Here is a 25,849-nt window from a genome sequence, read left to right on the forward strand (position 1 = left end):
AAGAGATTCTTTTCGTTAATTTTTATGTTAATCTTTTTGAAAACAACCAATGTTCTCGCCAGATTTTAAGAATATTGAATTGGGAAAAGATTTTTAATTTTTATGTTGATCTCTCTTTTTGAAAACAACCAATGTTCTTCTCGCCAGATTTTAATTGTATTGATCAATTGGGAAGAGATTTTTTTCGTTAATTTTTATGTTGATCTCTCTTTTTGAAAACAACCAATGTTCTTCTCGCCAGATTTTAAGAGTATTGATCAATTGGGAAAAGATTCTTTCGTTAATTTTTATGTTGATCTCTCTTTTTGAAAACAACCAATGTTCTTCTCGCTAGATTTTAAGGGTATTGATCAATTGGGAAGAGATTTTTTTCGTTAATTTTTATGTTGATCTCTCTTTTTGAAAACAATCAATGTTCTTCTCGCCAGACTTGATTTTAAGGGGGTATTAATTAATTGGGAAGAGATTCTTTCATTAATTTTTACGTTGACGCTAGTTAAACGGAAACTCGTTGAAAAAATTAAATGGAAGCGAAGAAATGGTTGAAATTTTTCCCCATTCAAATTTCGTTTCCAACGAGGAAATCAAATTTGCGCACGCGATTTCGTCCCGCACAATTTTTTGATTAAATTTTTTCTACAAATCTAATTTTACATTCATTTCTTTCTCTTTTTTTTTTTCCATACAACTTTTCATCTTGCTCACCGATACATTCGATCAATTATTATCATAGTTTCCTCACGAATTTTCAGACTTTAAATTTATTTATTTTCGAGCTAAAAAATATTACATTTATTTCTTTCTTTTTTTTTTCCATACAATTTTCTACGATCTTGCTCATCGACGCATTCAATCAATAATTATCAGTCAAATTTCCTCACGAATTTTCAGATCTTAAATTTATTTATTTTCGAGCTAAAAAAAAAAGAAGAAGAAAGAACGTTATTTCTTTCTCTTTTTTTCCATACAATTTTCTACGATTTTGTTCACGATACATTCGATCAATTATTATCAGTTAAGTTTCCTCACGAATTTTTCAAACTTTAAATTTATTTACTTTCGAATTAAAGAACATTACATTTATTTCTTTCTCTTTTTTTCCATATAATTTTCTACGATCCTGTTTACCACATTCGATCAATAATTATCAGTCAAGTTTCTTCACGAATTTTCAGACTTTAAATTTATTTATTTTCGTGCTAAAGAACATTACATTTATTTCTTTTTCTTTTTTCCATACAATTTTCTACAATCTTGCTACTTTCGATCAGTAATTATCATAAAGTTTCCTATCACAAATTTTCAAACCTTAAATTTATTTATTCTCGAGATAAAAAAAAAAAAGAAGAAGAAAGAACGTTACATTTATCTTTTTCTCTTTTTTTTTCATATATTTTTTATCTTGCTCACCGATACATTCGATCAATTATTATCATAGTTTCCTCACGAATTTTCAGATCTTAAATTTATTTATTTTCGAGCTAAAAAACATTACATTTATTTCTTTCTTTTTTTTTCCATACAATTTTCTACGATCTTGCTCATCGACGCATTCAATCAATAATTATCAGTCAAATTTCCTCACGAATTTTCAGATCTTAAATTTATTTATTTTCGAGCTAAAAAAAAAGAACGTTATATTTATTTCTTTTTCTTTTTTCCATACAATTTTCTACAATCTTGCTATTTTCGATCAATAATTATCATAAAGTTTCCTATCACAAATTTTCAGACCTTAAATTTATTTATTTTCGAGCTAAAAAAAAAGAGAAAAAGAAAGAATATTACATTTATTTCTTTCTCTTTTTTTCATACAATTTTCTACAATCTTGCTACTTTCGATCAATAATTATCATAAAGTTTCCTATCACAAATTTTCAAACCTTAAATTTATTTATTTTCGAGGTAAAAAAAAAAAAAGAAGAAGAAGAAAAAACGTTCGATTAAACGAACCAAGTCAACAACGATTAATTTCCAAATATGCGGATAATTTTGCCGATCGCAACGGGAAATTCGCCGCGCGTTTCCAAACTTTGGACCAGGACTCTCGGCAAATCTCGCGTCTCGCGCGGATTTTCGCACGGGGCGGTACATACGAGAAATTTCGGCCGAAACTCTAGCAGAACCCGTTTCGAAACTCGTTTCAACCCCAAGACTTTCCAATTTCCACGCATTCCCAATTAGGAATGTTCCCATTCATTTCTGATATCGGCCTGTATTCGATCCTGAAATTTCGTGTCCCTCGGATAGAACAATCGTTCCAATTTAATTAATAACGGATCTGGGTGAAAGAAAATTGCTCGAGCGTTGGTTGCACGAAATTCTTCGCCTCTTTCAATTTTTTACGACCGACGAATCCTTTCTCGGATCACAAAGGACACAAGATGGTCGTTTCTTCTTCTTCCTTCAACGAGAGAGAGATTTGTCATTTTGTTGGGAAGTAAAATCACGGAACCAGCCCAGTTTGCCCCCCCCCCCCCCCCCTCTCGGAATGCAAACACGGTCGGCCGAGTGTAAGTCGCGAGGAATACTCTCTCTCCGACTTTGCGTAAAGAAAGGAAAAAATTCTCCAATTATTTCCCCAGCTTTTGTATTTAATATTCGAATATTCAGCGAGCGAGAAGTATATAACGCTCGATGCCTCCCCTTAAGAATCTTATAATCTCTTCTTTGTTCCTGGAACAAAGGAGGGCAGGCTTTTTAAAAAATCATCGAGAAAACGGATCGACTTAATTAAGGAACAAAAGAAAAAAGAAAGAAAGGAAGGAAGAAAAAAAACATTCCTCCTCGATTTCACGTGTATCCATTTAATGTCCCCGCTGCTATAATCGCGTCACAATAAGGACAAGATGCTCGTGGCTGCTTATCCTCCCTATTACACGACGCTACTTACTTATCTTGACAAATGACGATTATCTGTTGCAGGGACAGTTGAGCGACGTAATCGTCGCTCCAACGTAATGACACGTCAACACGTAAGCGGCGATTACACGATTTCAGATCGAATGAAACTTGGAAAATTACTATCTTATCGAAGTTTTTCTTCCTTCGTGATGCAAAACGTATTCGATCGATCTTCCTTCTCCATCTTCTCGATCCTTTAAATATTACACAAGAAACTGCGAGCACGGATGCAACAACAACTTCAGAAATGGGGCACAGCATCCTACAAGAAAAGTTGACAAAGCTTTGGAATATGCATAAATCCAACGTGTTGCGGGAAGAGATTAATCAAACTGTTTATCAAACGGTTTTAATTATGAAATGAATTTAATTAATTGAAAAAATTGTCTCGATATTTCGAAAAATTTTTTTACTCGTTCCAAAGTATGTGCAATATGATTAGGACGAAACAATTGTTAAACATCGTTACGGATATTATTCTTAGAATTTCCAAAGTTGATATAACAGCGAGAAGTTATATACACTAACAATTAGTTAGAGGTTAAGGAAAGTTGTCAACCCCCCACTTCAGTGTGGAATATTTATGAGCGTGCTCGGGCAGGGGGTAAATTGAGCCAAGTGTAGCGATTTATCAACGGAAGGATAAATGTTCCTGGATGGAATGTTCAGATTTTTTAAGAAGAAAAAAGTGTCTTTTTAAATTCGAGTTGAAAAATCACGTTGAAAAGCGTGGAATGTACGGAAGATAATTTGAATTAAAGATTCCGATACGTAGAACGAAAGGCTGTTAAATTCTTATCGCTAAAATTAGAAAGGCCTCTGTTATTAAAAATTCTGAAAGGACTTGGAAAGTTGCAGTCTCGCAGTTAAATGACACGACGCGATTAAGTGCTCTGTATGCATATTCATGCAGTTGAACATTACCATACGGTGGGTCGGAAGGGCGAGAAAAAGAGAATCCGTGAAACACTTCTTTCGCCAAAGAAAGTGAAAACTCGTTAGCAGGCTGTGTAACGCGGGACAAAGGCGTACATTGGGAATGCTTACACACAAAGAAGAAGAAGAAGAACGCATACTCGTAATCTTTTCAATAATAATCTCGCAACGAATATCTTTTTGCCTCGATTCTTTTAACGAGAAAATTTCAATTTTTGTTTTTTTTTTAAATTTAAGCGATTCGAGAGAAAAAAAAATGTCTATTCTTGCGAGGAACAAAGGAAGAAAAATAGATTATCGTGTATCGTTTTATATACGAAGTTGTGGAACTTCCGACAACATCATCGGTGTACCAGCTTCGTCATAATAATATAATTTAATAAAGCCATCTTAAGATAAATGAGTTATACCGGCAAAACAAACGAAAACTGAATTGTGCGCATATTCAGTTGATAAAACTAATTAACAAGGTAACTACGCCTTCGTGAAATTGGCTTTATTTTAATTAAAATCCATATCTATTATTAAATTTTGAGAGAAATACGTAGGGGATATTTTTTTTTTCTTTGTGACAAATAATACATCGTTATACGCTTCGTCACTTTGCTTCACGATCGTGGTAAAGAAATTACAAATTTTTCTCGTCGAAATCTATCTTGGAAATCATGCCATTGAAGTGACTTTTCGGTTCGATTCTGATCGTCTCAAATTCAAAGTTTTACTCCTTAGATTACGAATGGAGCGGCGACTTACATTGTTTCCTCTTCTGTTGTGTCCATGAATTTGGGTAAGGTTAGGTTCGATAATGCGAGCGAGAGGCGAGTGGAAAGAAACTGGCGAACGACGAAAAATTACCTTTTCCTTTGCACGACGATATCTCGAGAACCGAGAGTCGTATCGAGATAAGCGAGAAAGGATTTTAAAGAAGAAAGTTCCACGTTTCCAACGATCGTTCACTCGTCGATAAAAATTCATTATCTTGAGAGTTACAGCGGTTCAAAGTTTTTCTAATTTTAATCCCCAGTCTCGCGCTTGGATCCTGCCAATCGACGAGAGCTTGCTCGGACGCAATAAACGGGCGTAGAATGAAATAGCAGAGCGAGCGTTCGAAAAACAAAGTTGAGCACCGTGAATTTCATTTGGCAATGCCGTTAAAGAGCGGTTAAACGCGCAGCTATTATTCGCGCGCGCTAATATTCTACGTTTTCGGGGCGCTGGCATGTGCATGCTTTTTCTAAACGACTACAACAGCTCGGAACCCGACAACCGTGAAATTTCCAACCGATGAAAATTTCAGTTATCGCGTACCCCCACTCCCGAGCTTTGACGCCCACTATCCCCTCCCCTCCCTAATCCTCGAAATTCTAGTTAACTTTTGTGACGGCGGTTGTGAACAACCGCTTGGGAAAAACCGTATCGACAAAGTGCTTGCTTTGTTCGTGCGGTTAGTTGCCGGACCCGATAAGAATTTCAAGTGTTTTTTTAATTCATAATTTTTCGTTCCGCGTCAATTCGTTTCAATATTGAGATTAAAACGGATGAACAAAGAAAATAATTCAAATCCTTGCTCGTGGGTTACGATAATGATCACCTAGTTTCTTATGCTTGAAGAACAGAGATTATTTCAAGGAGGAGACTGGAGGAGCTTTTTTATTTTTGGACTAGTAATCTTTAATACCGAACCTCGGTATTAACCTTCTTAAACTTTTGTACGTAAGAAGCAATTTTCGTAGTTTTTAAGCTACGATATAAATATTGGTCACGATATACCAGCATTCAACGTTTCGATGCTGTTTTGTACGCGTCCTTCCGCGTACATTTTAATAAAGCCTCTTACGAAAGCTTCTCATAAATCGGCTTTAAGACATCGTGTACAGCTTTATGCAGGGGGAAACTCTTGATTAAAATTTTCAACATAATTTTACGCTACGTGTAGGAATCTATGAACGCGAAACGTTCAAACGTTTATATTGTCGCATGAGTTTTTTCAAAATTTTGATGTTTATATTTTTCGGAGGATAAAACGTTGTACAAAAGGTTATACATGGAGAAAAGGTTATAGAAATTTTTGTTACGGGTTTTTATGATTTTTCCAATTGATGAAATAGCAAAGTTGAATTTCATCAAATCTATTGAGCTTTGTTTCTAAAAAAAAAAAAAAAAACAGGCTTTCTTTCGCGTTCTTTCATTTCTACCTTCAATTTTGAAGCGAATTGAAAAAAAAGCTGCGCTACGACTTTTAAACGGAGTTGTGCACAAACTCTTATAATAGAATCTGTTTATAATTCTCGAGCGGAAAATTTTTATGAAATCTGTAGGCGACTTTCTCTTTTTCCATTTAAAAAAAAAAAAAAAAAAAAGAGAAAAAGTTTTCACCACACTTCGTTTCCTCGAGTGAATGAAATTGGGTAATATGGAAAAGGGAGGGAAACATACTTGAAAATCATAACCGGTTGGCCAGTTGGTGGAAAACGCGAATGTGAAAATTTCCACTCGGCAAAAATTTCTGTTCTTTCCTTCCACGCTTCCAACTTTTTCATTTTACATGGCGACGAGAGACTATCGAAAACTCCGATGACAAAGTGAACACGAAACGTTGATGTCAAACATTGAAAATCGACAAGAACTTTTCTCCGAATTTGCATATTCCTGCCATTGGGTAAAAAAAAAAAAAAATAATAATAAAATAAAATAAATCAATTAAAAAATAATTCAAAAAAACGTTCCCGTTCGTTAGACGGAACGCGAAACTCTCAAAGGGTGAGAATGTTATATACGAAATTCGATTTCGAAATCTTCGGATCAAATTTATTAATTGAAACATTTATGGAAAACATTTTTAATCAAATTCAAAAAAGATGTAATAAAAGTAACGCATTTATACGATTAATACATCTCGTTCAGCTTCTTCAAAGTATTCAATCTTTTTTTCTATTAAAGAAACTTTTATAAATGATCACAAACATTCCACAAACATCATTTACACAACGTTATAAAATATACAAAAAAATTATTCTTTTACAGATTCCTTGCAATAACTCCAATCTCTCCAATTTAACATTAAAATAGATTAAAAAGGAACGAATAAAAATCGAAGAAGAAGCGAGATACGGAAATATAGGGATAAAAATGGTGGTAAACGTCGTCGAAATATCGTATTACGTGTATAATACGTTCCACGATACACGCGGATATTACACGGTACACGAAATTCAGGTTCCTGTGGAGGGGAGAGAGGGGCAGCGGATCTCATCTGAATATTTTACACGCCACCGCAATGCCGGAGGGGGTGTCGCGCATGCCGACCTGTCGATGCATAAAATTTCACGTCGCATCTTCGCCCATTCTCGAGGAAAACGAGAGTGAGCACTGGCTAGCAAAGAAGGAAGATAAGAACGAGAGTGAGAGAGAGATTACAAGAGAAAGGAGTGGAAAGGAAAAAAGAGGAGGGGAAATAGAAAAGTTAAGGGAAGAATTGCGGAACAAATGGAATGGAGGAGGAGGGGGAGAAGAGAGACGCCTCGCAGGGATCATGCGCGCGGTTCAAGAGTTAAGAAACTTCGCAACGGGGATCGAGTTTGAAACGTGTCTCCGAGGATCGAGCGAGTGGCGGCGCTGCGTGCCGCTGCCACATTCTTGCATAATCCTCGCATTCGTTCTAACGGGATATCCCTCCGTCGCTGGAGGGACGGAGCGGAGTGGAGGGGGAAACCTCCGCGTTTATTACAGCCCGAGTCTTCCCCGCGTCTCGTCACGCCCTGTCGCGCTCGGCCCAAGATTTCTCGTCCCCCCTCCCCCACTCGCATTTTTCATACCGTCTCTACCCATAACCGCTTTCGCGATTATTCTCCACGTGAAACGTCAAACTTTCGCCGCCGCATCCTCCAGAAATTATATATAGGAATATTGTGAAAAAGATGGGAAGCATGCGCGTTCTCTTTCGATTTTAATTTTTATTTTAATTTTTAAAAATTATATATAATTATATAACTATATTATATATATTATATATAATGTATAATTAAATTATAATTATAATTATATTATATATTATATATAATTATATAATTATATTATATATATATTATATATAATATATAATTAAAATTATAATTTAATTATATATTATATATAATGTATAATTAAATTATAATTATAATTATATTATATATTATATATAATTATAAATTATATATAATTATATAATTATATTATATATATTATATATAATATATAATTAAATTATAATTATATAATTATATTATATATTATATATAATGTATAATTAAATTATAATTATAATTATATTATATATTATATATAATTATATTATATAATTTTGCGTTACATTTAAAAATTAACATGAAATAAGGGAGAAAGTGAGTAGGGGATGAATTTTTTTTCGAAGAAAGAAAGGAGTAAATTAACGCTGTAGTAATCGCGAGATTACTAATTAAAATCCAAAGGTGTAAAGGAGACGAGACTTTCTTTCTTCTTACAGGTTTTTAATTATATTATATATATTATATATAATATATAATTAAATTATAATTATATAATTATATTATATATTATATATAATGTATAATTAAATTATAATTATAATTATATTATATAATTTTGCGTTACATTTAAAAATTAACATGAAATAAGGGAGAAAGTGAGTAGGGGATGAATTTTTTTTCGAAGAAAGAAAGGAGTAAATTAACGCTGTAGTAATCGCAAGATTACTAATTAAAATCCAAAGGTGTAAAGGAGACGAGACTTTCTTTCTTCTTACAGGTTTTTAATTATATTATATATATTATATATAATATATAATTAAATTATAATTATATAATTATATTATATATTATATATAATGTATAATTAAATTATAATTATAATTATATTATATAATTTTGCGTTACATTTAAAAATTAACATGAAATAAGGGAGAAAGTGAGTAGGGGATGAATTTTTTTTCGAAGAAAGAAAGGAGTAAATTAACGCTGTAGTAATAACGCGAGATTACTGATTAAAATCCAAAGGTGTAAAGGAGACGAGACTTTCTTTCTTCTTACAGGTTAAATAAATACAATCCTTATAAACTGGGGCTAAATAATCTTATTTTATTAAGCTACGAGAAAGAAAAAAAAAATGGAATAAGTTTTATCCTGTTTCCAGGAAAAATAAGAGGTGTTTGCCAGTGAACGTGTTAATCCCGTTGTTTTACGCGCGATGGTGGATCTTTGGCTTGAGTAACTTATCGATACAATTAATCCTTCGTTTAACCATTGTGTATTGCGTATTACCTTGTAAATTCGTTTCAACGAGAAAATTTATAAAATTTCTCTGCAAAAATGTTTTTTAAGAGATTAAGGTAAAATACGACTGAAAATCAATAAGATTTTCTTATTATCTTATCAAAGAAAATTAAAATTCTCGAGATTTGCTCAAAGGATCGTGCAGGATAAAAAGAAAATACAACAGCATTAAAATTTTTTCTCTTACTTAAAACTAGACAATTGATCTATTTTAATTTACTTAAAAAAGATTGCAATTTTCTTTGTCTTTGCTCCACACATTGCAAAAGATGTAAAGTTGCAGCTTCATCGATTTAAAAACTTTCTTTTTTGTTTGTACTTTCTTCTACCGAGTCTTCTCTCCCTTCTTTTGTTCAGGATACAAATATAATATTTAATAACCATGATCAACGTTGACATGTTTATACTTTCTTTCAATTTCTTGTGAACATTCATTCGAAACATTTCTTGCCTCTCCTTAAACCCTTGCGTAGCAGCTTTCTTGACAGCAAGCAACCCTTTTGTATAATTTTCTCATAAACAGTCAGATCGTCCAAGATTATCAGCCAATTATCAATTTTGAATCTGCTGCGAGTAGCTTGCAACTGAAGTGGTTGCAACAAAGATTGATGAATCCTAAACTTTTAGCGTGGAACAGCAAAAATTTCGGTTTCTCGGCCGAGAGGATTGGAAAACTCGACAAATGTTTTTTTTCAAACCGAACGAAACTGTCCTTCCGAATATCTCGAGGCAAACGAACGGATGAGGCGCTCATAAATTTATTTGTCTAAAATACGTACAACGGTAACAATAAAAGCTTCTTCTTTCTTGGAAGAAACCTGTTTTATTCCTTCCAGGATCCAGAACGAAACTCGGGGTAAATAATTCGTTGGCCACGCTCGTTTCATCGATATTGCAAATATTTTCAGGTGAACGTTCCTACAATTCGGATTGGAATAGAAAATTTTCCACAAAGTTAAACGCAAACGACTGTTCCTTTTTCGTAACGAAATCCTTGTCTTGTCCAATCTTTCCCTCAAACTCGAGAATTCTCCTTTTCCTCGAGCATCCATGAAAAAATTGTCTCGTAACGAGCAGCCTCTGCACAAGATAGATCCGAGGTTTCTCCATTTTCTAGCGTGAATTGTGGAGCATAATAAGCGTCGGATGCTCTTCTACAACCCATTTTTTCCCCTCTACAACTTGCTCGATCGTAGCCCTTCCTCGGACCACGCAGCTTCTGAGGCCTTCTTCCTCTGATAATTTCCATCCATATTTTCCATCCAAATTTTAATTCTGTAATATTAAATTTTCACAAATATAAAAATCAGGTTGATTAATGATTCAACGGATGGATAAATTTAGAAATTTTATTCTCGAGTACAAATTCTTCTCGAATAAATTGCATCTCGGTGAAAAATACATCTTTCGAAATATACGATGTAACAGAGCATACACACACACATATACACACACGAGCAGTGTATAATTATTTGGAAGCGTCTCATCGATTCCCAATTACGTTTAATAGGCATTAAATATTTACATTCCGATGAAACATTAGGGGAACGATGAAATACTGTGTAAAAGCAACGAGTATCGTAATGGATTCTCCAAATATAGATCGAAATCAGGGATGAAATCACGATACTCTTTCATCGAAAAATTTTCCATACTCTCTCTCTCTCAAAGAAAAAGTAGCATGCTTGGTATCCGGATTTGATGCTGGTCATCGACTGTTGTGGAAACAGAATCTAATTCGAGGTTTCTATATCATCTTGAGAGGATACTCGATTTGATCCAACTTTCCTCAATGTATTTATATTTATAATAATATGTATTTATGTATTATTATATTTGTATTAATATATTGTATTGATATTAATAGTCGAACAATGTATTTTTAATCACATTATATTCTTATTCGATTATTTTTTGAAAAAAGTATCTGTATTTTCAGAGTATCTGGCTGATGGGTGGATTATTAAAGAAGTATATTCTGTTCACTTTCAGGCAATTAAGCGACGTTCTTTGATGGTCATCTTCAATGCAGCGTCCACTTAAGATACTCTCGCACGAGTTTTATCCTCAAATGGATTAACTTGAATCGATATTTCATCGTCTATACATTATCCTTTCCATCATAGATGCAAGTGACAAGGCTATTACTGGTGGTAAAGTATGGAGGATGATTTTATGAATTATCATATAAGTTTATCATGTAAGTAGCAATGAAACAACAGGTGAAACTAGTTTTTTTCTTTTTATTATTATAGAAATAAAAAGAAAATGCTGTAATTATTTACAAGTATGTACTTTGATTGCAATAGAGTACAATTTTTAATAATATATGTAGTAGAATTTATTGTTGAAATGTTCAAAGAAGGATCAAAGAAGGAAATTTTGAAAGAACGATGAAAGTAAAAATATCTTTTCAACTTTCTTAATTCAGATACTTTTATTTATAAAATATATATACATATAAAACAAATGTTACATTTGATCTCAGTGATCTGGTATTGGAAGAAATATAAAGAATTATTTAAATATATTTCTCAACTATTTCAAATTGTTTGAGTAAAAAGGCTATAAAAGAAAGATAATGGAAGAAAAAACTTTAAATTATTTCATTAGGAAAAAAAAAACAAAAAGAATTAAAATATAAGACAAAAAGATAAAGAAATCTAAACAGAAAAACTTTAAAATTATGCCACATAAGAAGAAATATATTAAGATATATTATATAATTACATATCACATTTTTATACAATAATGTACAAAACGTATAATATTGTAGGAATTTTCATTATTCAACTCCCATCTTATTTCCAATTTATTATATTCATAATAAAAAGTGATTAAAATAATTAAAAATAATATTGTAATTGTACGTCTTACACTAGATACTAGAAATAATCCTCTGTAAATACACGTTCTTGATTACAAATGCAACAGTGCACTCTGGTGGTAAAGCACCAGAAAGTACATAGTCTCTTACGATATTACGTAGAATTCGATATATCCAGTTAATAACAATCTATAACAAAAATACGTTAAATTATCATATATTCTTATTAATTATCCGCATACTTATCTCATTTACTTCGTTTACTAATTTTATATGCAATATTCTTTATTGTTAGACAAGAATTTTAAAGATTAATATTCCTTTTTTTTTTTCATTCATTGAAGAATTGAATCAACACGATTACATTTGGAACATCTTCTCGAGTATTCTCTTAATCTAATACAACAAAATCAATTTTTTTCTCGTCCAACTTTTGATACACTATTTCTTGCGGCGTAAGAAGTTTCTTCAGATTCCGATTGTGCCTACAACATGAGCCTTCTTTTCGAAGTAATAACAATGACAGATCGTGGAACGGTAGAAAAATTGTCCATTTATAAAGTTTCGCTCGAATGTCCTTGCGATAAATCCTCGTACAATGCGTGTTGTTCCCAGCATCGTAGTTTCATCGTAAATTTCAACTGAATAAATTATACTCGACCAGGTGTATCATCCTTAAGTGAAACATGGATTAACAAATTTTATTACCAACGTATTTTCAACGAAAAATCAGCTCTACGTCAAGAAAACATAAAATTCATCCACGATATATATGAAAATTTACTCGGTTCGGAACAATTTATCAGCTGTTTCCAAGATTGTCATCTGAAACAATGGATTTCTGCGAGAGGCGTAACTTGGCGAGATTCCTGATATATGAAGAGAAAAAATTGCAAAAGGGGATGAATGATGTAAATACGCTGATAATGGTGGATATACAGTTCATCCCGTTCCTGTAGTCTTGGATAAAATAAATTTCTTAATAAAAGTATAATTAATGAAGAAGGTTCAAAATCTAATATTATTTATTCGTGGAAATACTATATCTGGAGAACTTAATATTAAAGGAATTAGTCAATTTCCAAAATCCTCCGATTAAAAATGGTATAACTATGAAAAAAATTACTAGAAATGCGTGTCTAGTTACAATTTTGTAAATGTATTGTAAATCTGATCATTATTAATTCATGATCTTAATTCTATACGAATAATTAGTCTTATTGATGAACCAAGTATTCCAGACCATAAAGCTATAATAATATACAAGATTCCAATATTTTTATGATTGGTTGATATAAATCACTTTAATAATTAAGATTTAAAAATTACTTTTTATTTTTAATTTTGAAGATTAATAGAAATTTTAATTAATTTAAAATCTTTTGAATTTAATCATAGATTGTAATCAAAATTTAAGATTTTGATTAGTTTTTTTTTTAATTTAAGTTTAAACTAAATTATTATTTTAGTGTTAAATCTTAAATAAAGGGTTAAATTGTAAATTTAAAAATTGAAAATTAAAGTTTTTCTAATACTATTATGTAATTATATATAGTTTAAAATAATTGGTAACTTGGTAATTAAAAATCTATTTCGTAAATTTAATTCGGAAAACATTCAAGTATCCCATTTTATTTGGCTAATATTTTGAATTCAACAACGAATGAAAAATACTCGACGATATTTAATTGGCAATATCGTCGCAATTGTTCGACACTCGAATCTCAACGAGAAATCACCGCTGACGTTAATTAATTCAAAAGAAATGATCCCGTGTTTATCAAGAAAGTTTCATAAAAAAAAAGAAAGAAAAAAAAAAGAGGAAGAAAGAAAAAAGGATCCACGTTAACCTAACGGAAATTGCACCGCCGGAAGCGGCACGAAAGTGCTTCATAGCCGAGCTGGATGCGGGGAGAAATTACTTTTACTCTGAAACCGAACTGACCTCGCTGAAGATCTCGAAATTAAATTTACCCGATTGCTCAACTGAAAATCTTTTCCCCGATATATGCAACGAACGTCAGTTCGAATGTCGTCCATCTAATCGATCGAGCAAATCCCTCCTCCTCCTTTAAAGCCTTTGTGAAAAAATTACGAAGCCGGCAAAATTACGAAAAGAAATGCCAGAAATATATTCTCGATTTCTTTCTCTCGTCGTTCGACATCATCGTTCGATTTTATCTTATATACAATTTCACGTGTGAAATTTCTTTTTGAGAAGAGAGACGACCACCACGCAGCTTTGATTAAGCTTTTTATTTCGCTCTTTTCTTTTCTTTTCTTTTTTTTTTTTCATTTTAAAGCTTTGTGAGAAATTTCATTTCATTTTACTTACCGCTTTTAACTTGAGAATCTTCCTTTAATGTATTTGATTAAAATTTTAATAACATTGAAAATTACGAAAAAAAAAGGGAAATATACGCGTCTCCATCCACAGATTTTACTCTCTACTGGATGGTAATTTCATTCGCCGATGCCAATTAACGCAAAATAGATGTGTATACTCTTATTATCAAGTGCGACAATAAACGTCACGAAACGTCCTGTACACTGTTAGTTAGGGCCCATTGTGCCCCCGTACTTCGGTTCTTTCACGCATTTGAATGGCGTGTGGTCAATGCTATTACGTTGAAAACGCTTTGAAACCCTCCGCTGTATAAACAGTTGCATCACTTGTCTTCCGTCGACAATACTGCCCTTTCTTCACCGTCCACCATTATAAATTACCTTTGTCCTCCTCGTTAGATCGTTTCGCCTTCATCGTGTCGCGTTATCCTGTTTATCCTACCGCTCTCTATCCTTCTCACAATCAAATTCTCTTTCTTTTCCAAATCTTAAAAAAAAAAAAGAAGAAAAGAAATCTTTATCTATATATCTACATTTCTTTTGTATGATTTAATTTTTTTTCGTTAGTAAGAAAATTTGTAAACTAAAAATTAAAACGAATTTTTGTAATTTTTCGTTATCCTATTTATCCTTCTCACAACTTAATTCTCTTTCTTTTTCAAATCTTAAAAAAAAAAACTTCCATCAAAAAAGAGAAATCTTTATTTCTCTATATTATTATCTATATTTATTTTGATCAATAAAAAAATTTGTAAACTAAAAATAAAATGAATTCTTGTAATTTTTTGTTATTCTGTTTATCCTTCTCACAATCTAAAAAAAAAAAAAAGAAATCTTTATCTATATATCTATGTTTCTTTTGATCAGTAAAAAAATTTGTAAACCAAAAATAAAATGAATTCTTGTAATTTTTATCCTGTTTATCCTCCTCACAATCTAATTCTTTTTCCTAAATCTTAAAAAAAAAAAAAAAGAAATCTTTATCTATATATCTATATTTCTTTTGATCAGTAAAAAAATTTGTAAACTAAGACGAATTCTTGTAATTTTTCGTTATCCTATCACTCTATCCTTCTCACAACGTAATTCTCTTTCCTTCTCAAATCTTAAAAAAAAAAAAAGAAGAAGAGAAATCTTTATCTATATTTCTTTTCAGTAAAAAGAATTTGTAAACTAAAAATAAAACGAATTCTTATAATTTTTCGTTATCCTATTGTTATCCTATTTCCTCTATTTTTCTCACAATTTAATTCTTTTTTCCTTCCCAAATCTTAAAAAAAAAAAAAAAAAGAAGAAAAATCTATATATCTATATTTCTTTTCAGTAAAAAGAATTTGTAAACTAAAAATAAAACGAATTCTTGTAATTTTTCGTTATTCTATCGCTCTATCCTTCTCACAACTTAATTCTCTTTCCTTTCCAAATCTTAAAAAAAAAAAAAAGAAAAACTTTCATCAAAGAAGAGAAAATCATCTCTCGAAATCTACATCTATGTTTCTTTTGTACGATTTAATTTCTTTTCGTCAATAAACAAATTTGTAAACTAAAAATAAAACGAATTCTTGTAATTTTTCGTTATCCTATCGTTCTATTCACAATTTAATTCTCTTTCCTTTCCAAATCTTAAAAAAAAAAAAAAAAGAGAAATCTATATATCTATATTTCTTTTCAGTAAAAAGAATTTGTAAACTAAAAATAAAACAAATTCTTGTAATTTTTCGTTATCCTATCGCTCTATCCTTCTCGCAATTGAATTCTCTTTCCTTCTCAAATCTTAAAAAAAAAAAGAAGAAGAGAAATCTTTATCTATCTATATTTCTTTTCAGTAAAAAGAATTTGTAAACTAAAAATAAAACGAATTCTTGTAAGTTTTCGTTATCCTATCGCTCTATCCTTCTCACAACTTAATTTTCTTTCCTTCTCAAATCTTAAAAAAAAAAAAAGAAGGAAAATCTATATATCTATATTTCTTTTCGTCAGTAAAAGAATTTGTAAACTAAAAATAAAATGAATTCTTATAATTTTTCGTTATCCTATTTCCTCTATTTTTCTCACAATTGAATTCTCTTTCCTTCCCAAATCTTAAAAAAAAAAAAAAAGAGAGAAATCTATATATCTATATTTCTTTTCGTCAGTAAAAGAATTTGTAAAATAAAACGAATTCTTGTAATTTTTCGTTACGAAAGATAACGCATCTTTTACATAATTTATTACCACGAGAGAGCGCACTGTTCTCGGATACGAACGGATACGACGAGCCATCCAAGGGGCGCATAAAAAAGTGAGCAACAGTTATGATCTCGAGACACGATTCACATTAAACCGGGAATACTCTTGCTTGAATGCAATGCTGTATCTTCCAAGTAAATGAAACGTGATACGAAGTTGACTCGAAGGTTATTAGGTCAAGGAAACATTCTCGAAGTTTCCCCCTCATCCACTTTGCGCAGCACCGTCGCGTCGCTTTACTCCGCAACATATTTCCTACATTTCGAACGTAACCGGATACATCCGTCCACGTTTCACGCGCAATGTGCGTGGCAGCGTAACTATCATTAAATTTGAACTCGCGTCTCATGATTCGCGTCACGTTGTAATTTTAAAAGATTCAAAGTTTATAAAACTGTGAAAATTGTATTACACTCTACTCTACTACTCGAAATTCGTACGTTGAATTTAATCTTGTTCGAGGTGTAATTCCAAATTTTCGCGTGCTTGTAAATCTCATTACGCGTATCGCCGTGTAAGCCGATTACTCGCGCTCAATTGAATCAACGATTTGAGACGAGTTCTCTCTTCTCGACGCGTTCGTTTATCATTCTAACTCTTTAGAAATAATTAGTCAGAAATAAAAAATTACTTTTCTTTTTTTTCTCTCTCCTCGAAATATAATAGGAAGGACGTTTCAAACTCGTCGCACCAATGTCCCATTAAATACGTTCCCTCTGATAAGCGAGGAACTTGTATTCAAAGATACGAAAATTACTTTCGAAAGATAAATAGCTGGTTGGTTTCCACTTTGGGAAGGAAGAACATATACTTAAGAGGATTCCATTTGTTACGCACAGGGGTGAAAGACAAGCTGTTTAAAAACGAGAGTTTCTTTATTTGCTTAAGCACAGGTCCAGGATGAAATCGAGTTTTACAAACGAGCGGAAATCTCTCCGATTCTCCCTGATTTAGATATTTTTATCGTTTTAAATGATAAAGCTTCATTAATCTATTTTCGAGGGATGATATAATAATTTTTTCCCTCTATGATAAAATTAGCAAATTCGTTCGTAATGAAGCGATCACTCTCTAATTAATCTCTCTCTCGTCTTCTTTGATTCTTCTTCGATACCCTCTTTCTCATCGATTGATCGAGCTTCGATTTCAAAGGGGTGAATCGAGGAAAGTTTGCCCTCTCAATTACGTGTCAATAAACAAATTCTCGCAATTCGCTCGAACGATAATCCACGAACGATAATCGAAAAAAGGAAAGGATAACATCGCTTCCTTCCAGCTTTGTCAACGTCTACAGGCGAAAAGAGTTTACAACCTCCTTTCTCCATTATTGGGAATAAAAGCAAACGTTTCCACTTGACCCAGATTTCTTTCGCGAGCGAAAGAGTGACGAGGATTTTTTTTTCCCACCCCTTCCTTTCCTTCCTCTTCTTTTCCAAGGGGAGAAGAAAAAGCGTGGCAATTTTTCCCTCCACTCCTTTTCGAATTCAAAGAAGAGGACACGCGACTTCATCGGGAGAACCTTCCATAATATAATTTTATTAATATCACGAAAGTTATTGCGATTGTGGAAATTCTCGTTCTCCTTTTCTTGCTCAAACGATAATTTAATTACGCAATCCTCGCTCGACCAGAAAGATATATTGGCAACTAAGTAATTGCGGATTTTACTCATAGATGGCTTCAATTGAATTTTTAGGTTTGCTGGCGTAGTCCAAATGTAATTAAAAACACATTTTGATAGTTGACAATTCAGCTGTCAATCAGTAAAAAAAGTTTTTTGCGTAGTTTTCGTTTGGCATTCGTTGAAAAATGAAAAATCAAAAGGAACATTATCGTCGTATTTTGCTTTTTTATTTTCGCAAAGGGAAAAACGCATCGCAAGCTCGCAAAAAGTTATGCGCTGTTTATGGCGACGAAGCCTTAAAATAACGACAGTGTCAAAATTCGTTTGACAAATTTCTGGTGATTTTTCACTCAAAGACGAAAAATGCTCTGGTCGTCCAGTTGAAGTTGATGACCTAATCGAAGCAATAATCGATTCGGATCGTCACAGTACAACTCGTGAGATTGCAGAGAAGTTTCATGTATCGCATACATGCATCGAAAACCACTTAAAACAACTTGGCTATGTTCGAAAACTCGATACATGGGTTCCTCACGAATTGAAAGAAAAGCATTTAACGCAACGCATTAACAGCTGCGATTTGCTAAAGAAACGTAATGAAAATGATCCATTTTTAAAACGACCGATAACTGGCGATGAAAAATGGGTTGTTTACAACAATATCGAGCGGAAAAGATGGTGGAGCAGGCCACGTGAACCAGCTCGAACAACATCAAAAGCTGGTATTCGTCGAAAGAAGGTTTTGTTATCAGTTTGGTGGGATTACGAAGGAATTGTCTATTTTGAACTCTTACCACCCAACCGAACGATCAATTCTGTTGTCTACATCGAACAACTAACGAAATTAAACAATGCGGTTGAAGAAAAGCGGCCCGAATTGACAAATCGAAAAGGTGTTGTATTCCATCGCGACGATGCAAGGCCACGCGCATCTTTGGTCACTCGGCAAAAATTATTGGAGCTTGGCTGGGATGTTTTGCCACATCCACCATATAGTCCTAATCTTGCACCATCCAATTACTTTTTGTTTCGATCTTTACAAAACTCCTCGAATGGTAAAAATTTCAATAACGATGATGATATCAAATCGTACCTGATTCACTTTTTTGCTAATAAAAACCACAAGTTTTATGAACGTGGGATTATGATGCTGCCTGAAAGATGGCAAAAGGTGATTGATCAAAATGGACAACACATTACAGAGTAAAGTTATTTAGTTCCATGAAAAAATTGTCTTTGATTTTCTAAAAAAAATCCGCAATTACTTAGTTGCCAATCAATAGAAGTTTGTTGTAAGTATTCATTGTTCATTGACACGCGGCCTGAAAATATTTTAAACAGCCTTGCCAACTGGAAGCCTCGAGTTTTTATTCTCCACGATGAATTCAATTTTAAATTAACATTTTCATTGAGAATTTTCTTTACATCATTCCACCACGAGTACAAACATATATCCCTCCCTCTATTTATCTCTCTCTAATTTTCCTCTCCTCCTCGTCCACCGGATCTCATTTTAAAGGGCAAGCAGGAAGAGGAGGGGGGGGTCGAAGTAGAAGGAAATTGCAACTCGCTGGAAACCTTTCTGGTTATATATTCTACGAAGCATCGTCATGGAGATATCCGACGCTTCCGACGATTGTTATATAAGTTGCAGACAATTTTCCCTCCGCTTCTTCTTTCGTGACCATCTCCACCCCCCTCCTCCCCGTATTGTATTCTTTTCTTTCCACTTTCCACTTTCTCCTTCTTCCGCGACAATCGCCCTTGTTATCGCGACGGCTGTTTCATCCGTCGCCCTCCCTCGTCCATTCATCCGTTTTTATTTCAACGCGGGTTTATAGGAAAAGTGATCACGGGTCAAGAGAAAATTGCCCGTGCCGCAACCTTTCAAGGACTGGCTTACTTATATATATATATATATATATATATCGTGTGCCTGTCATAAATCGTGTACATATTTCATGAGTTTTCCGCGTGTATAGAGCTCTGTCGGGGCGACTAATGCACCTTTTGATGCATTGTGCGACCAAAATTCTTTTTCTTTGTTGATTTATTTAGTAGGTGAAATAGTGAAAGGAAGTTAGAGAAAAGGACAGCTCGTTTCGGTTTATAGCGTATCGTTGTAATGTATTATTGTTCGAGGGAACTTCGTTTCAAAAATTTTTTTTTCCGTAGCTTGTTTAGAAAATTCGCGAGCTTTTATTCGCGAAATTTCAAAACGCGTGAAACGATTTTATATACATATTGTATTCAAAAGGATTCTAAATTAGTTTTACTTAACGAAACCGATGCAATTTTAAGCGCGAATTTTTCGCGCTTCTCTTTTTCATCCTGAATAAAGCGTAAAATTTTATATTATGAAATTTAATTAATCAATGAAACGTAACAAATTTTTCCTTCCCCTTCCTTTTCGCGGGACGTTGTATATTTGTATATTTATATACAACGTTTTTTTCAAATTTATAAAATATCCCCCTTCTTTTTCTCCTTTCCTTTCAATTTAAATTCTCGTTCGAACGTTATGATTTCCTTTTTTATTCAATCCCCCCTCCATGTACCTCGTCGACATACAGTATAACGGGGAGAAATTAAGGCATATGTATGTGGCAGTGAAATTAAAGGATCACGAAAATTTTCGTTGGAAAATTGAAAAACTATTTGTCTAACGTCAACTGCATACTTTTCGTTTAAAGTATATATATATATATATATAATAAAAAGTGAATGGACCAAAAATTTCTAAATTAACTTTTGCAGCAATCTTTATAACAAGAGAAAGGGAGGGAGGAGGGGGAAAGCTCGTTTTTTTTTCTATTTAAAAATTATGAAAAAAATTTGTTTCGAGCCAGGAAGCACTTTATTTCAGGAAATTTCAGGGAGAAATGGAATATCTCGCGTAATTGAACGCGAGTAATAAGTAATGAAAAAGAAAGTTTGTACCGGTCGTGCAATTTTCAAATGTCACGAGACGAAGCCAGGAATCGCGATGCTAATCAACGTGAATGAACATCCGTTGCGCAGGATTGCAGGATTAAACTGAACGTCAAATTTACAATAACCCACTATGGTGAGTATCAACAATTTCCTCCAACTCCGCCAATTCTATTGCGTTTATTCTTCTTTCATCTCTCTTCGAGGAACGGCTATCTCGATGTGGAAATCTACGTCGTACGAATGTACCAGGTTATGCCACCAGGTAACTTTATTATCTGTACATCTCGCTTGTTTGTGGAGATATTAAAAATTGTTTCGAACAAAAGTTGAATGGTTTCAAGAGGGGCATAATACGGTATAATTACTTTTTTTCTTAGACGGTTGCGTGAAGAGGTAATGTGAAGATGAATTTTATTCCTTTTAAAAAGAATCATATATTTTTTGATGCATGTGAATAGATGAATATATTATACAATTCCATCTTCATGCGTTAAAAAATACGTAATCTCTTTTAAAGCGACAAAGTTGACCTCCACGAATCCTTTATGCGTTAACGCTAGGGGAAAATGAATTAAATCAGAATACAGTCCGCTTGAAACCATTCAACTTTTATTCGAAATATTTTTCAATATTACGAAAAATAAACGAGATATTTGCAGATGTAGAGATTACGTGAGACACCCGGTATATTTACGTACCCTGTAGAATCAAAAAATGTATTGCTGTAGCAGCTCAGGTAAGTATACGAAAGGTAAGTAACTCTAGAATTAAGAAAACTGTTGAAAAAAACAATTAAAAAACAAGAAAAGCAGCAGCAGGTAAGTATTTTAGGTAAGTATTTAAGGTAAGTATACAAAATTTTACATAAATTTTTCTTTTGCGAAATATTAACAAAAATTCACGCGCCACCTCTTGTCCAATTATATTCTCCTAATACAATTCGTCAAAATTTCGTTTTTCCAAGAATTTTAAAAATTCCAGGAATTTGACGTCATTTCCAAGAATTGCTGAAATTCTTGGAAAAATTCTTCGAACGACTTCTTATCAACTTATGTTCTCCTAATACAAAGTCGAAATTTCGGCCAAAAATTTCGTTCGTTCAAAAATTTCTCGATGGACCTCCTATCAACTTATGTTCTCCTAATACAAAATCGAATTTTCGGCCAAAAATTTCGTTCATCAAAAATTTCTCGATCGACCTCCTATAAATTTATGTTCTCCTAATACAAAGTTGAAATTTCAGCCAAAATTTCCAAAAATTTTAAAAATTCCAGGAATTTGACGTCATTTCCAAGAATTGTTGAAATTCTTGGAAAAATTCTTCGACCTCGAATGACCTCCTATGAACTTATATTCTCCTAATACAAAGTCGAAATTTCAGCCAAAAATTTTGTTCGTTCAAAAATTTCTCGATCGACTTCCTATGAATTTATGTTCTCCTAATACAAAATCGAATTTTCGATCAAAAATTTCGTACATTTAAAAATTTCTCGATCGACCTCCTATCAACTTATGTTCTCCTAATACAAAATCGAATTTTCGACAAAAATTTCTCGATCGACCTCCTATGAACTTATGTTCTCCTAATACAAAGTCGAAATTTCAGCCAAAATTTCGTTTTTCCAAGAATTTTAAAAATTCCAGGAATTTGACGTCATTTCCAGGAACTACCAAAATTCTTGGAAAAATTCTTCGAACGATCTCCTATGAACTTATGTTCTCCTAATACAAAATCGAAATTTCAGCCAAAATTTTGTTTTTCCAAGAATTTAAAAAATTCCAGGAATTTGACGTCATTTCCAGGAACTACCAAAATTCTTGGAAAAATTCTTCGAACGACCTCCTATCAAATTATGTTCTCCTAATACAAAGTCGAAATTTCAGTCAAAATCTCGTTTTTCCAAGAATTTTAAAAATTCCAGGAATTTGATGTCATTTCCAAGAATTGCTAAAATTCTTGGAAAAACTCTTCGAACGACCTCCTATCAACTTATGTTCTCCTAATACAAAGTCAAAATTTCAGCCAAAATTTTTATCTACTAAGAATTTTAAAAATTCCAAGAATTTGATATCATTTCCAAGAACTGCTAAAATTCTTAGAAAACTTTCTCGAACGACCTCTTGTCAACTTATGTTCTCCTAATACAAAGTCGAAATTTCAGCTAAAATCTCGTTTTTCCAAGAATTTTAAAAATTCCAGGAATTTGACGTCATTTCCAAGAACTGTTGAAATTCTTGGAAAAATTTTTCGAAACGACCTCCTATTAATTTATGTTCTCCTAATACAAACTCGAAATTTCGAACTTGCCAAATTTTCGACTTTGTAACAGGAGAATATAATCCGACAAGAGGTATATTTTCCAAATTTTTATATTAAACACAATGTTAAATTTTTTAGAAATTTATACTTACCTATACTTACCTATACTTACCTTTTATTTCCGCCATATTATCAGGAATTAATCATTTTTTATACATTTTACTTAATACTACGTATAGGATGTCTCACTGTTATCACTTGAAATATCTCACTTATTTTTGGTAATATTAAAAAATACATGGAATAAAAATCGAATGGTTTCCAAAAAACTATATTTCAATATTATTAATTTCTTTCTAAATAAACGCGTAAAAAAGTTATGAAAGTCGATATTATTTTTTTAATCGGAATTATGTATTTTTTAACACACGAATGAATGTAACTTATCATTCTCTATAAAAAAGTATTAAACCATATATATCAAAAACTTATTGATTTAGAAGATAATTTATTGTAATTAAATATCTTCTAAACTAACAGTTTTTCGCTATAAATGATACTTGTAAGTACTTTTTTTATAGAGAATTACACGATACATTTATTTATGTATTAAAAATTATATAATTTCGTTGAAAAAAATAACGTCGATCCTATAAATCCTTTACGCATAGGGAAAAATTAATAACATCGAAGTACAACCCTCTTAAGAATCACTCAACTTTCGAAACATTTTTTAACATCTCAACAAACGAGCGAGATATACCAGATGATAAACGTGGCATACTTACCTAGAATACTTATGTAAAAACAACTCATTGTATCGAATTATCCTCCTCCGGATAAAACCACACCAACACGTAAGTATAAATCCAGAAATAACTCTCAATTATCGATAATAATTGTATCTCGCATAAAATAGCCATGTAATTTCTATCCTTCCGAATCTAAGAGAAAGAAAAATTTCTCTTCTTCGTTCGAGAAGAATCCTTCTTGAAACTCGAAACAAGAAAAAAAAAAAGAGAGAAAGAAACGGGGGAATTTTGCAAAGGAGAAGGTGCCGCCATACTTTCCCCGCAACGGTTCTACTACTTCGCGTTTGAAGACGTTCGCCCGAGGTGTAACGTGGTCGGCGCAAAATAAAGAAAAAGACGAGCGAGCGACGAAGCGACGAAGGCGACGAAGAAAGGAGACGAACAGGCCTTCGGCTTTCACGGCCGTTGGCCATAAAATGCGGCCCTCTCCCCCCTCCCCCCCTTCTACCCGCTGAAGCCGGCTTACGCGGAGCCCATTTAAGCTCGAGAGCCCGGCCGAGAGCGTATAAAAGTCGTGCGTTAAGCGGCGAAATTAATTTCTCCGCTGGCGCGCGAGTGTTTTTTCAGCGGCGGCGAGACGCCGCCGACCGAGGCAACGGTCCTTTGTCTACCCGTGGAAAACTTTCAGCTTTCCATTTTATAATTGTGGCGCGGCCCCCAAAGTTGCACAGCCGCCGGAGACATCGCGGAATACAGTATACGACGGTACACAGTGCACACCGACAAAACTTGAAAACCGCGCAATTTTAAGCGAAAACCACCCGCGGCATACAAAGTGTCCTCGTAATTATCTGCAATTTATGCTAACCTCCTTCCTGGGACTGGGCACCTCGTTGCGACTATCTTAGACTCGTATCACTTTCATCGATTATTAAGCAGTTTCGTTTCGTACTACTCGTACGTTCGATCGATACGGCGTTCAACTGCTTTATCGATCGACGAAAAGTGACCGATAATCTTTACAATTTACAAGTATCTCGTATCCGTCGGTATATTCGAAAACTTTTTTTTCTTTTTTCTGGCTATTCTCCTGTAAATCGTCCGTATTTTATTCTCGGTTAACCCTCTTTCCACGGACAATGGGGAAATTTTCAAAAAAAAAAAAAAGAAAAGAAAAAAAAATAATACAACTCGCAAAAGGGAACAATGCAAAATCCAATAATGCCTGGCGATTCGAGAAGAGAAAGCTCGGGACATTGTATTATTATTTTGTGGTAGTGGTGACCGCGGCTTTATTCATTTCCTCCTTTTTTTCCTCTCACCCCTCCCTGTTTGAAGATTTGACTTTCTATAAAATCTGCATTGAAATATGACAACTAGAGCCAACCAGATATTCAGTATGCTTCGTTCAGTCACTCTTGCGTAATTGTTAAGAGAGAGAGAGAGAAAAAGAGGGGGAGCTAACTACCACTACTCAAAGAAATGAAAATAAATGGCGGTAGGAAAAGCGGTTTAGCATAGTCAAGAGCCTCATTTTTATACGTGTAAAACAGCGAACACTGTGAATAAGAATCGGAAAGAAAGAAAGGAAGAAAGGAAGAAAGGAGGTGAAAAATTAATTATTGATACGAGTCGAAGAGGAATACCGATACCTCTTCGTATTTCCCTCCCTTCCCTTCGTTCAAATTAGCCAGAAACATTTTTCAATCAAATTAAAATAATAAATTTGCC

At 33.2% G+C, this 25,849-nt stretch overlaps 1 protein-coding gene and 1 long non-coding RNA gene across 5 annotated transcripts in view; one reads left to right on the forward strand and one right to left on the reverse strand.

Moving 5' to 3' along the window:
• The window catches only part of LOC113219270, a 59,370-nt gene extending 48,066 nt beyond the window's left edge, over positions 1–11,304 (forward strand). Inside the window, exon 3 of the long non-coding RNA XR_003306159.1 lies at positions 11,139–11,304. This is a non-coding gene — a long non-coding RNA (uncharacterized LOC113219270). The remainder of the gene's footprint in view (positions 1–11,138) is intronic.
• Positions 1–25,849, reverse strand: part of LOC726948 (suppressor of lurcher protein 1) — a 388,735-nt gene that overhangs the window by 207,429 nt on the left and 155,457 nt on the right. The gene's annotated exons all lie outside the window — the stretch shown is intronic.

Source organism: Apis mellifera, linkage group LG15, assembly GCF_003254395.2.
Source record: "Apis mellifera strain DH4 linkage group LG15, Amel_HAv3.1, whole genome shotgun sequence".
Lineage (NCBI taxonomy): Eukaryota > Metazoa > Arthropoda > Insecta > Hymenoptera > Apidae > Apis > Apis mellifera.